This window comes from Chelonoidis abingdonii, chromosome 3 (genome assembly GCF_003597395.2).
Source record: "Chelonoidis abingdonii isolate Lonesome George chromosome 3, CheloAbing_2.0, whole genome shotgun sequence".
Classification (NCBI taxonomy): domain Eukaryota; kingdom Metazoa; phylum Chordata; order Testudines; family Testudinidae; genus Chelonoidis; species Chelonoidis abingdonii.
Window position 1 is genome coordinate 67750226 of NC_133771.1, and position 13107 is coordinate 67763332.

General features: G+C 42.9%; 1 protein-coding gene and 1 long non-coding RNA gene across 2 annotated transcripts in view; one reads left to right on the forward strand and one right to left on the reverse strand.

The window, feature by feature from the left end:
* LOC142046563 (uncharacterized) overlaps nt 1-13107 on the forward strand; it is a 133536-nt gene that overhangs the window by 72646 nt on the left and 47783 nt on the right. The window lies entirely within an intron of this gene.
* SNAP91 (synaptosome associated protein 91) overlaps nt 9044-13107 on the reverse strand; it is a 166022-nt gene continuing 161958 nt past the window's right edge. Inside the window, exon 30 of the mRNA XM_032806065.2 lies at nt 9044-11646. The gene's annotated coding sequence lies outside the window, so the exon portion shown is untranslated. The remainder of the gene's footprint in view (nt 11647-13107) is intronic.

The following is a 13107-nucleotide window of genomic DNA, read 5'->3' on the forward strand; positions in this document are numbered from 1 at the left end:
ATTAAAGGATTAGAAAACATACCATATAGTGATAGATTATTAAACTAAATAGACTTAAGATGTTCAAAGAGCTGGTTAAGGGGTGACGATTATAGTCCATAAGTATCTACCTGGGGAACAAATATTCTATAATGCACTCTTTCAGTCTAGCAGGGAAAAGTATCCAATGACTGGAAGTTGAAGCTAGATGAATTCAGACTGAAAATAAAGGTGAACATTTTTAATAGGGATGGTAATTAACCATTGGAATTTACACAAGGTCTTAGTCTGTTTTCCATCACTGACCATTTTAAAATCAAGATTGCATGTTTTTCTAAAAGATCTACTCTAGGAATTATTTTGGGGTAGTTCTATGGCCTGCATTGTATAGGTGGTCAGTAAATGGTCACAATGATTCCTTCTGGATGTGGAATCTATGAATCCTATTATTAAACCCTAAGTGCATGATCTTGCATTATGTACTATTGAATTTCATCTAGGTTTCTCACTCTCCAGTGTTCAAGGCCATCTAGATCCTCCTGTATAATATTCCGACCCTCCTCTGAAATGACACCTCCCAACTTTGTATCAAAAGCAAATGTCATTAGTAGACTCCTACTTTTTGTGCCAAGATCATTAATTAAAAGTTAACTAAGATTGGTCCCAAGACAGATCCTTGAGGAGCTCCACTAGCAGCTTCCCTCCAGTCCAATACTTTGTCTTTCAGCACAACCTGTTGCCTTCTCCCCTTTAGCTAATTCTTTATTTTATTTTCTTTACAACTCTGGTACTAATCCCCATCTTCTCTAATGTAACTAATACTTTCTTATGTGGTACCATATCAAATGCTTTACTGAAATCTAAGCATATTATATTTATCGTATTGCTCTTATCTAAAAAAAGTTATTTTCTCAAAGAAGGAAATCTGGTTAGTCACCCGTTACCTTTGGTAAACCCATATTGCATTATATCTCCTTTACTTCTATGAATTTAATTATCCTTTCCATCACAATTTGTTCAAACGCTTTGTATACTACCAAGGTCAGACTAACAGGTCTGCAATTGTACAGCTCACCTATCCCCCTTTCTTAAATATAAATGCTGTTACCTATTCTCCAAATTGATTAAAAATCCTTGCTTCCAGACTAGCTCTCTCTCATGCCCATTCTTTCAGCATTCTGTGATGGTAATTCTCGTCTCCCCAATTTGAGTGCATTGGCCTTTTTGAGTTCTTCCACTTCAAATGTGGTGATTTCCATTTCTATAGTCATTTCCATCAATGGTCCAGCCTTCATGGCCCTGTTCCCTATTATCAGAGCAGTGTAGCGCTGACCATTTATGATCTCAAAAATCCCACCCTAACTGTATTAAATAGTAAATTACTGTATTATATTATGACAGCACCTAGACGCCATTGCACCATTGTTATGTTTGTACAGTGCTTAGCACAAAGAGAATCTCTGCTCCCAAGAACTTAACCATTTCCTTTCTTCCCAAAATCTTTTAACTCCACTCTATGCCAGAGACTTCAGGTTTAACAAATATGCTTCAGTTTTCCATAAAAACAAGTATAAGGAAATCAGCCTAATATTATATAAAAGTCAGAAATACTTGTCTAACCTGTGTTTGGCGTATGGAGTTCCAGGACATCCAGGGACAGATTTCCCACTTCTTGAGGTACAGTAACTCCTCACTTAACATTGTAGTTATGTTCCTGAAAAATGCGACTACGTGTAACGATGTTAAGTGAATCCAATTTCCCCATAAGAATTAATGTAAATGAGGGAGTTAGGGTCCAGGGAAATTTTTTTCACCAGACAAAAAGAGACTACATTTACACACACACAGTTTTAAACAAACAATTTAATACTGGTACACAGTGATGATGAGTGTGAAGCTTGGTTGAGCTGGAGGAGTCAGAGGGTGGGATATTTCCCTTCCTGCCAAATGATGAACTAGCAATTGGCTGAGCCCTCAAGGGTTAACTCTCTCACTCTGCAAGGCAGCAGGAATGGAGGGAGATATGCACATTTCCCTCAAGTACACTGCCTTGTTAATTAGATCAGCTTGCTGAGACCGCAGCCCTGGTGTGTCCCCCCAGCTCTATGGAAGATGGGGTAAGCAGGGTGCAGAAGCAGGGGGGAGGGAGACACCCTGACATTAACCTCCCTCTTCCTTCCCTCCCCCCATCCCCAGCACAGTAAGCAGGAGCAGCTTCAAAGCAGAGGGCAGGAACACAGCTGAACTGCAGGCAGCTGCTACACAGGGAACTTAGGGAGTTAATGAGGGGCTGCAGTCCACCCTGGTTTCAAGCCCCCACCAGCTAGCTGCAATGAGCCGTTCTTCCTGCAAGCGGCAGACAAAGCAGGCAGCTGCCAAACAACATTAGAAGGGAGCATTACACAACTTTAAATGAGCATGTTCCCTAATTGATCAGCAACACAACAACGAAATAACATTAACTGAAACGACTTTAAGCGAGGAGTTACTGTATAAGACAAAATCATTGCTTCATATAGAAAACACTTTGAGTGCTTCTGTGCTAGTTCAGAGGATATCAGATGCCATCTGAGAAAGAAGGTGTGTCTTTTGGTGTGACATCAGACTTAGAGTAACATGGTCTGCCATATAGATAGGATGAAGCAAGCAAGAAACCCTTGCCACCATTAAAGGCGGCTTTGCTTTAAAACATCTAGTTGAGTTTTGTTTAGATAACCCATGTATGAATTATTAAAAAAAAAAGACAGTTACCTTTTCCATAACTGGTGTTCTTCGAGATGTGTTGCCCATGTCCATTCCACAATAGGTTTCTGTGCTCACCATATGCACCAGTGCTGGAAGTTTTTCCCCAGCAGTACCTGTAGGGGAGCGCTCCTAGTGACCCCTGGAGTGGCGCCTCTATGGTGTGGTATAAGGGGCACTGCAAGCTCCCCGCATCCTCAGTTCCTTCTTGCCAGACAACTCCGACAGAGGGGAAGAAGGGTGGGATGTGGAATGGACATGAGCAACATCTTGAAGAACACCAGTTACAGAAAAGGTAACTGTCTTTTCTTCGAGTGATTGCTCATGTGCATTCCACAATAGATGATGCCAAGCTATATCTGCTGGAGGTGGGTAGGAGTTCAGACACTGGGGACTGAGTACAACCCTGCCGAACCTGGCATCCTCCCTAGTTTGGAAGACAATCGCATAATGCGAGGTGAACGTGTGAACTGAAAACCATGTGGCAGCTCTATAAATGACCTGAATGGGAACATGGGACAAAAACGCAGCTAACTAGGCTTGTGCCCTAGTCGAGTGTGCCCTCAATTGGCAGCGGGGGGACTCCCACCAGGTCATAACAGGTACAAATACACTATGTGATCCAGTTGGAGAGCCGCTAAGTGGAGATCAGCCAACCTCTGATGTGCTCAGCCAAGGCGATGAACAGCTGCGAGGACTTCCTGAATGGCGTATGTTCTAGGTAAAAAGCCAGAGCCCATCTCACATCCAGCATGTGGAAGTGGCGCTCCTCACTAGACGCATGGGACTTGGGGCAGAGCACCGGCAGGAAAATGTCCTGACCCATATGATACGCGGAGACCATCTTGGGGAGGAACAAAGGATGTGGTCAGAGCTGGACCTTATCCTTATGGAACACTGTGTACGGGGATTCAGAGGTCAAGGCCTGGAACTCCGAGACCAGTCTAGAAGATGTGATCACCACCAGGAATGCTACCGTCCACAAGAGGTGTGACCAGGAGCACGTAGCTAGTGGTTTGAACAGGAGACCCATCCATCTGTTCAGCACCAAGTTCAGGTCCCACTGCAGGACTAGGGGCCTAACATACAGGAAAAGACGATCCAACCCCTTGAGGAATCGGCCAGTCGTGGCATGGGAGAACACGGTATGGCCCTGCACCAGCAGGAGGAAAGCCAAAATGGCTGCCAAGTGTACCTTGACGGACAAGGGCACCAGGCCTTGGACTCTAAGGTGAAGGAGGCAGTCTAAAAATGAGCTGAATTGGAGCCGCCACAGGCAAAGTGCCCCAATCAGCTGCTCACTGGGAAAACTGAGACCACTTTGCCCAATGTGTGGAGGGCCACCTGCTTTCCAGGAGGATGCACTGAACCCTTCTGAGCAAGTCCTCTCCTCTCAGCCTAACCATTGAGCAGCCATGCCATGAGGTGGAGTGCCGCTAGGTTGGGGTGGAGGATGTGGCCCTGATCTTGGGAAAGAAGGTCTAGGTGGGATGGCAATGGACACGGGAGAGAGACCACCGGTCTTGAGAATCCTGTACCAATGGTGCCTGGATCATGCCAGGGCGATCAGAGGGGACCTGGGCCCTGTCCGATTTTATCTTTTCCAAGAGCTTGCCGATCAGCAGGATTGCGGGAAAGGCATAGAGAAGCTGGCCCGACCAGGACAGGAGGAAGGCATCGGAGATGTCCCCTAAGCCCAACCCCCCCCCCCCCCTCGGAGCAGAAGCAGACACATCGGCAGTTCTGCTGTGTCACGAACAGGTCCACCTGGGAAGTACCCCATGTTTGGAAAATCCTGTGCACCACCTCTGGGTGTAGTGACCACTCGTGCTGACAGCAGAAGTTTTGGCTCAGGTGATCTTGTCAAAACTTACACTTTCCCACCTGTTTACCCTTAGAGGGCCCAGGTTGGGATGCAGACTGGGATTGTCTCTGTGGGCGTTTTATAGTCCCTAGACTTTTTATAAGGGGGCTCATATTTAGAGTGAGTGGCCTAGGTGGGAGTCTGCTGTAGCTTAAACTTGGTCCTGGCCGGGGCTGGGACATAGAGGCCAAGAGTCTTTAGTGTTGTGCGGGAATCTTTCAGGCTATGCAATTTCACATCCATCTGTTCCGCAAACAGGGCCTTGCCATTGAATGGAAGGTCCTGTAAGGAATTCTACACCTCACTGGACAGCCCAGACAGCAGGAGCCACGACACCCTCCTTGTGGACACTGCGGAGGCCATAGACCTTGTAGCCGTATTCGCGGCATTCGTAGCTGTCTGAAGGGCTGCTCTGGCAGCAGCCCTATCCTCCTCCACCGGAGACTTGAACTCTTTGTCACGCTCTTGGAGGGAGTCCTCGAATTTGGGCAGAGAGCCCCACAAATTGAACTCGTATCTCCCCAGCAGGGCTTGATGGTTCGCCACTTTCAGCTGAAAATTCGAAGATAAATTAATGTTTTTCCCAAATAGATCCAGTCTCCTCAAGTTCTTATTTTTTGGATTTGGTGCTGGTTGGCCTTGCCTCTCCCTGTGGTTGACAGACTCAGCCACCAGGGACTTGGGGTCAGGGTGAATGTACAGGTATTCATAACCCTTGGCAGGCACAAATTACTTCCGTTCTGCCCTCTTAGATATGGAGGGCAAGGAAGCTGGAGTTTCCCACAAGGCGTTCAAAATCTTTGCCACCCCTTCTTGAAGTGGGAAAGCCACCCTGCCCAGTGCCGAAGCTGAAAGGATGTTGAAGGAGTCCAACGGTTCCTCCACCTGCTCAGTTTGAAGGTTGAGGCTTGATGTCACCCTTTTCAAACAGTTCCTGGTGGGCTTTAGAGTCCTCCTGTGGGACAGTCGGAGGAGGGGCCATGATCCAAGATGAGTTCAGCATCCAGGGAAGATGAGGGTGTGGTACTCTGCATACCCACTGGTGCCGCAGGTCCCACCACATAGTCCCTCTCCTGGAGTGGAACTGGGATGCATGCTCCACTGACTCCTTCCTGGGAGGCCGAGAAAGGGAGGCCAACAGTCTCTCTAAGGCTCCGGCCACTGAGCAAGCCACCACCGGGCCCCATTGGTACCATGGTGCTGGCCAAGGAGCGTGGTGCCACTACACCTGCTGTGGCACCAGTGGAGCAGGCTGTTCAGCCTGACTAGCCTGTCCCATCAACTATTGATTGTGAAGGGAGGCCGGACTGGCAAACCATCTGCCACTATGCTGGGATTGGGACGAGCTGTGGTGTCGGGAACAGTGCAGATCACAAGACGACTGAGACAGCAACTTTTGTAAAGTAGAAATCTTACGAACTTGTACAGATTAGCTGCTGCAATTTCATTTTCTTCCACTTCCTGGTTCTTTTCTCCTGCCTCCTTTCCCTTAAGTTATCCTAACTGGAAGTTACCTATGTTTAGAGATGTATATTAGATACTGTATATGCAACAACATTTAGCAGGCTTTGTTTTTAAAATGGTTTGCCCCAGGATTGGGGTGGTGAAGGGAGAGAAGATGAGTTCAGCATTTGGGAGCATGAAATCCAGAGAAGAGCGTGACAGAACAGTCCATCTAGTCTCCTAAGTAGCAGTGCTGGACACTTTAGAAGATGTGGGGGGAAAAATCTGCTCATCTATCTTAGGTTTTTATTTGGCCCCCATTACTGTACTGAGTGCCTTGCAATCTTCAATGTATTTTTGTATCCATAATAAAATACTGCACAAGGGGGAAGCTGGAGCAGGAGCTGGAGGGTTTTCTTCCCCCCTTTATGGTGGCGTGTGGATTAGATTCTGTTCAGGAGGCGGCTTAATAACCCTTATTTTATCATCCTATGTAGTGGCACTGTAATGGCCATTGTTGTCTTTTTTTTTTAAACTGACAATTAATTGTTCTGATGTTGTGAGACTTTGTAAATCTGCAATACCTGCCACATACAGGAATTCTGATTGGCTGCCCTTTTCCACAGGGGGTGGGAGAAAGCATCCCATCAGATCTTAATTGCCTGTAGGCTAGGGAGCTTTCTCCTACAGACTGCAAAAGGGAGTGAGACCCTGGAGTCTATTGGGGAACATTAGCATTCACGGGTCTGTGGATCATACAAATGCTAGCTAGATCTACACAGATTAAAGCAATGCAAGTGTCAAGGTTCCTTCCCCACTCTGAACTTTAGGGTACAGATGTGAGGACCTGCATGGACACTTCTAAGATTAATTACTAGCTTAGATCTGGTACACTGCCACCATCTAGAATTCCAGTGTCTGGAGCATTCTCTGTCTCCCAAAACTTTCCCCTCCCTGGGTTGCCTTGAGGAACTTCACCAATTCCCTGGTGAACACAGATCCAAATCCCTTGGATCTTAAAACAAGGAGAAATTAACCATCTCCCCTCCTTTCCCCTCACCAGTCCCTGGTGAGTCCAGATCCAATCCCCTTGGATCTTAGAACAAGGAAAAATCAATCAGGTTCTTAAAAAGAAAGCTTTTAATGAAAGAAAGTAAAAATCATCGCTGTAAAATCAGGATGGAAAATACTTTACAAGGTACTCAGATTCATATAGCCCAGAGGAACCTCCTCTAGTCTTAGGTTCAAAGTTCCAGCAAACAGAGGTAAAATCCTCTCAGCAAAAAAAGGGAAACTTACAAGTTGAGAAAACAAAAAATAAGACTAACACACCTTGCCTGGCTGTTACTTAGAAGTTTGAAACATGAGAGACTGATTCAGAAAGATTTGGAGGCCTAGTTGACGTCTGGTCCCTCTTGTCCAAGAGCGAACAAACCCCAAAACAAAGAGCACAACAAAAGACTTCCCTCCACCAAGATTTGAAAGTGTCTTGTCCCCCTATTGGTCCTCTTGTCAGGTGTCAGCCCAGTTTTACTGAGCTTCTTAGCCCTTTACAGGTAAGAAGAACATTAAACCCTTAACTATCTGTTTACGACAGCAGGGAAGATGCTCCTATTATGAAAAAGAAAAAAAGAAGGCATGTGGGAAAGGGTTTCGGTAGAGTAGCACCAATTATTTCCACTCCCCACACCACACTTTAATTCCTGCTTGTTCCTTATGGCTATTAAAACACCACCATTGTTTCTCTTATTGGATTCAGAGTGTGTGCCCACCTCACGTATGTTCAAAGCATCTGTGTAACAGTTCTCAGGATTTTCACTTCCAAACCTAGATGACTCTATCTAGTATAGTTGAGGTTTGTGGTATGGGTAGAGTCCCCTTTCATGAGGCATAGTCTGAGTGAGATAGTACTGCACTCCTTCGATAAGAATTCCCTTCCCAAGGAAGTAGTCAAGCTTAATTTATTGAAGGTCACTGTACTTAGGCTGGGCTACACTGGGTGCGGGGGGAGGCGGAATTCAACTAAGAACTTCGACTTCAGCTACGCAAATAGTTTGACTTACCTGGGCCGTCCTCACGGTGGCAAGTCAACTGCTGCGACTTCCCTGTTGACTCTGCTACTCCTCCTGCCGAGGTGGAGTATAGGCATCGATTCGAGGATCGATTTATTGCATCTAGATGAAACATGATAAATCGATCCCTAATACATCGAACACACCTGCCAATCCGGCAGGTAGTATAGACATAGCCTTAGTGGCCACACTGTCTTCATACATCTATGGCCATGTATTACGAAGGACTACATTACAAGGAATCCCTCTTGGATTAACTCTTTCTGGAGCATAAACAAGTGTTAGTTATAAGTGGTATTAGAAAAAGTGTTTGATTACATCAGAACAAACCGTTAATATTGGTATTTTGAGCAATTGTTACCATCCATGTCTAATTTCAAAAGACTTTAACACATGCTTATGTATACCTGTTTTCTTACTGCAAATCAAGTACAAGAGGGTCTTCCTACCTCTAGTGTGTGTGTGTGTGTGTGTGTGTGTGTGTGTGTGTGTGTGTGTGTGTGTGTGTGTGTGTGTGTGTGGCTGTGTGTGTGTGTGTGTTGTGTGTGTGTGTGTGTGTGTGTGTGTGTGTGTGTGTGTGTGTGTGTGTCCCATGCCTCTATGAAATAAACTACGCAGCAAGTACAGGTTATCAGGGATCAGTGACCACTTTCTATCCACAATATTTCAGAAATGCCAGATGAGTCTTGCTGTTTTTCCCAATGTCAGGCATCTAGTGCAACCCTTTTTCTCTCCACACTAGTCAAGAAAGATTTTAGTGTCCCATTTATGATGTTACAAGTTATATGCCATGCAAGTGCTACCATTTGGCATACGAAGCAAACAATTAAGTTAACAGAAAAATGAGAGCTCTTCAGTACAATGAGATCCAGTTAATTTGCTTATTTAAAAAAGCAACACAATAGACACAAGTACTTATTTTAGGGAGAATGTTTACTGCTTTATGCTTTTTTTACATTCTAAGTCAAACGTATGCCATACTCTGAAATTCAGTCTGTCCTGGCAAGCATTAATTGGATACTCAACAGCTGAAGTTTTGCTTTGATGGTTATGACTGGTCATTAGCTATATATTTGAGTACATAATCTCTACCTGGTGTTTAGTTATGCATGTCTCTAAAAGTGCTCTCATTCATTGTATCCATTTTTGCCCCAGGAAACAGTGTGGCTGTAGAGTTCATCTGTATGTTCCTTCGGGCATTACATCATATGAATTGAAGGAAAGTGGTACAATAAAAAGTTTTTCTTCTTTTGAGGCTACAATCTGTGCAAGCTTGGCAGAATAGCCCATAGTTTCTAAACACTTATGCATGTGAATAACTTTATATATGTTTATTCGCAGAGCCTGGGCCTATGTTTATCTATCTGTTTGATAAGGGTGAAAGAAACCAGCACCAAGGTATCTGCCAGGTAAACTTTTGAAATTTAAAATTCTTATGGAATCTTTGCTGCAAAGCATTTTGGAATGACTCAAATAATCTCAAGTGCCAAATTCAGTTCTGGTTTAAGGTACAATTCCACTGAAAATAACTGAACTGCACCCATTTAGCCAAAGGCTGGATGTAGTCCAAAGAGTTGCATCTAATTTTAAATAGTAGTTGTTCTATAAGTTGCGTTACCTTAAACAGATGCAGCACTGTATCAGTCTAAGACAATTTCAAACCAATTTTACTACCAGTTTTAGAAGTAGAAACTGATCTGAAAAACAGTACTGATTGACTTAAATTTAAAGTTTATATTATGTTTTTTAAATGTTTCAGTATTTTTTTGTGTGTGAAATCCAGTCTTAGTTGAAAGGACATGTAAACTTTAAACTGTGTGTTACATGTCATATACATTACAGAGGTGTGATTTTTAAAGACTAAAGAGAACCAATTGAAAAATATGCTTACTTTGTCCAGAGTATGTCACTTTGTGTCTAGTCAGTCAGTTTAACTTTTTTCTTTCACAGAGCAATAGGAGAAAGATTTTAGCCATAGGAAACAGATTGTAAAAGTCAAAATTTAGTAGGGGACTCAGGTGTAGACAGACACTACATTTTTTGGAAAATGATGCACTTTTAAAACTGTGGAACAAACAATACATTGAGAACTAGAGGCTATAATTCTGGATCTTTTCTTTTATAAAATTAGAAAGACAATTAGAGTGTTCATCTTTACTTTGATCAAGGTGTTTATTGCATCTCAGAGGGCGTACATGCACTGGGTTCTTAAACCAAAATACAAAGAAAAGCTATTTTGAAATTAGCTTTATATAACTTTGTCCCCATTAGAGTGTATGTTATCCCCACAGTTAATTCAGATACAATCACTTTTAATGATACCATACGTTGATTAAATAGTTAGTTTGAAAGACTTAGGTGAACATCTTTCCAATTCAATATGCTTTGAACAAAGAGCTGCCAAGCCACTTGTAACACTGATCAACAGTGACCTCATTTAAGAGTCAAAATTCTTAAGCCAAGCCATCAGCACAAACAGTATGAGAACAAAACTAAAAATTAAAGAAATACAATATGTACAGTAAAGGGTGTGGTTCCCTGGATCAGAATGAAGTCTAATCACAAATAGTACAAAAACTACTCACAGCATAGTTGGGGAATGGAAATACACTACTTCAAGGCATACACACAGGTAAGCACTAAAATAACATGTATATAAAAGAGTTAAATAAAAATGCAACAATTTTATAACTACAGACACACCAAAGAGTGCTTTCATATTTGACATTAAAGAATGTCAGCACAACTGTGGCTGCTTTTTTCAACTACATGGAGAGAAACTGACCCTTTACTTATTTTCAATGCATTTAGCAAGATAAATAAGCAAATTTAAATGCAAGAACTCAGAGTTGAAATATATTTTAAATTAAAAAAGTGATAAATACAGTATTCTTTCAGATATGATTTTTCATTATTGGTAAGGTAACTTGAAAGGAGTATTTGTTATGGAAATTTACCTTTATATTACTTTGAATTATAATATAACATACACAGTACCACAAAAATAAAACATCTCACAACAATTGAAATTCATGTGACTGGGAAAAATGTATTTCACATAAAGATTTTGTCTAGTTAAGTGTTTCTTACTATTGGTATTATCACACTGTTTTGTAACAGATAAAGAAGAAACTGAACTTTTAGGGAAATTTCAGGTGTTTGTCAAAAGTTATATACATTGAAACCTTCAAAAACACAGACATCGCTCCAAATGGCTCACCACACAACAGCTGCATAATCTGCCCCCACTGAATAGGTTCAGAAAAGCATTAGAAGGCATTAGAAACATACATCCATTGTTTAAACTGTAGAACACAAATAACCCAAGTATACAAATTGAGAGAGAGAGAGTAGGGATAACAGCTAAGGTAGTACACATTCCTAACGTTCACTTTCACAGCTGTGCTACATGTTTCGGAAGTAAGAGACAGTCTGAATAAGCACTGGGTTTGGTACTGGTGGCTCACTTTGAAACTCTGAGCATCAATCTGTGATTTGTAGACTCCAGACTCACATTTTTAACTATCCAATCAGAAAAAACTGCAGCTGTGAAGACAAAAACGTAGTCAGAAGGAATAGCTAAACAAGTCTGACTCAAATTTGATTAAAATGGCTTGCAGAGCAGCTTTAAGGCCGAACTTGGTATACAAAATAATCTATATTCCCCTTATTATATCTTAAAGCAGCTATGAAACTACTCACTGAAGGAGTGGCTAAGGTTTAAGAATTCAGATATTTTCTAACTTGGAGTTCTGATGGAGGTGTCTCCCCAACAAATTGGGGCCCCAATATTGCAACTGGACTATCATGCTTATGTAGAGATCTTTGAAGACACTGGATCCTAATTACAATGGGCTATTTATGCTCACAAATAGCTCTGATTTGGTCATTATCTATAGCAGAGGTTCTCAAACTTCATTGCACTGTGACCCCCTTCTCACGACAAAAATTACTACATGGTCTCAGGAGGAGGGACCAAGACCTGCCCCTGCCTGAGCTCACTGGGGACCCAAAGTCAAAGCCTGAGCCCCACCACCCAGGGTTGAAGTCCTTCTGCTTCAGCCCTGAGCCCAAGAGGTGGAGTTCAGGCTTTGGCACCAGGCCCCAGCAAGTCTAATACCAGCCTTGGCAACCCCATTAAAATGGAGTCGTGAACCACTTTGGGGTCCCAATCCATAGTCTGAGAACCACTTTTCTATAGCCAGCAATGGTTGTAGCTGCACCAGTGTTGACCTCAAGTGTAGACAACGGCATGTCAGAGAGAGTTTGCACTGGCTGAGCCACTCTGTGAAAAACCCAGTTTGACTTGGTCTATAGTTGTGTCACCAAAGGTGCAGCTTCTTCAGTCACTGAATCAGGACAATTCTCAAATTTTCATAAACTGTGGATTGCACTGAGACCAATAAAGAAAAACCACCACCAGAGATAATGTAAAGCTGCTACTTTTTCCTCTTGTTTAATTCTAATAAATGGCAGACAAAACTATTCAACGCAATTTCTCATAGCCTATCTGCTCTACTGCAGTGATCTCCAAATTTTATTGGTTGGCTCCCTCAAACCGTTTTGTGATATTTTGCTATCTGAACCCTCATATTGCTTCCCAGAAAGTTTCATTATGGTTACTGTCTTTTCCCTTTTTTTTTTAAATTGGTTTTTGGTTGTTCCTCTTTGCGTCTTATTCTCCCTCAGCTCCCTTCTTCCCTAGTTTCCCCTTCTCTCTTTCAGTGTATCCTCACTGGTGTTTGTTCCCTCCCTAGTCCATGCTTTCCATAGGCCGTTCTACATAGAACTGCTCAATGCCTTATGCCATGATGTGCAGAAGAGCAATGCTCTGTAGCACCCCACAGGGAGAAGAGGAGAGACCATAGAGCTGGAAGCAATGAAGAATACAGCCAATACCCCCTTCCATCCCTATCAGAGATATGGCTTCCTTTGAGGAAATGCACATGTTTGGGAGTCTCAATTTCACTCATTCATAACAGTGATACCGAATCAGTTTTATGGCCA